The following is a 567-nucleotide window of genomic DNA, read 5'->3' as shown; positions in this document are numbered from 1 at the left end:
GTGGGGTGGGGCCTGGTGGGCAGAGTTGGCTGCACCCAGGCAGCTCGGAAGAGTGGCAGAGGACGGCTGTGGGCTGGGAGACATGGACAAGGAGCTATGTGGTTAGCTGGGTCCTTATCCAGGCTGGATACGCAGAAAAAAAACCCTTTTCCTGAGTAGTCTTCAAGGGCAGTCCTCCAGCACAAACGCTGGCTTCCTCCTCTCCATGGTGGGCCACCGTAGGCCACTTTTCTTCTTGAGGCGAGTGCTCAGCCCATATAATCAGTCACAGAGAGTTTGCAGGATGCTGTCCAGCACCCACATCCCGGGGCAGCCCCACCAGATGTCCATATGCAGGTTCAGAGAGGGGACTGCAGCATCACCGAGAGGGTGTCTGCTCTCGGGACCACCAAGCAAGGCCTTGGTGCCCCGAACTGCCAGGCAGAGAGCCTGGACCAGGCTGGGCTCTGCAGGATGCTCAGGGCTGAGGGTGGTTGATGCGGCACCTGAACCTGGGTGACCCTGAGCCAGGCACTGCCCCTTGGGACCTCATTTTCTCATCTGCGACTTGCCACTTTGTAGAGCTTT

The sequence above is a fragment of the Pteropus vampyrus genome, unplaced genomic scaffold (genome assembly GCF_000151845.1).
Source record: "Pteropus vampyrus isolate Shadow unplaced genomic scaffold, Pvam_2.0 Scaffold197, whole genome shotgun sequence".
Taxonomy (NCBI): Eukaryota; Metazoa; Chordata; class Mammalia; order Chiroptera; family Pteropodidae; genus Pteropus; species Pteropus vampyrus.
The sequence above is the reverse complement of the archived record's forward strand: the minus strand, read 5'-3'. Positions refer to the sequence as shown.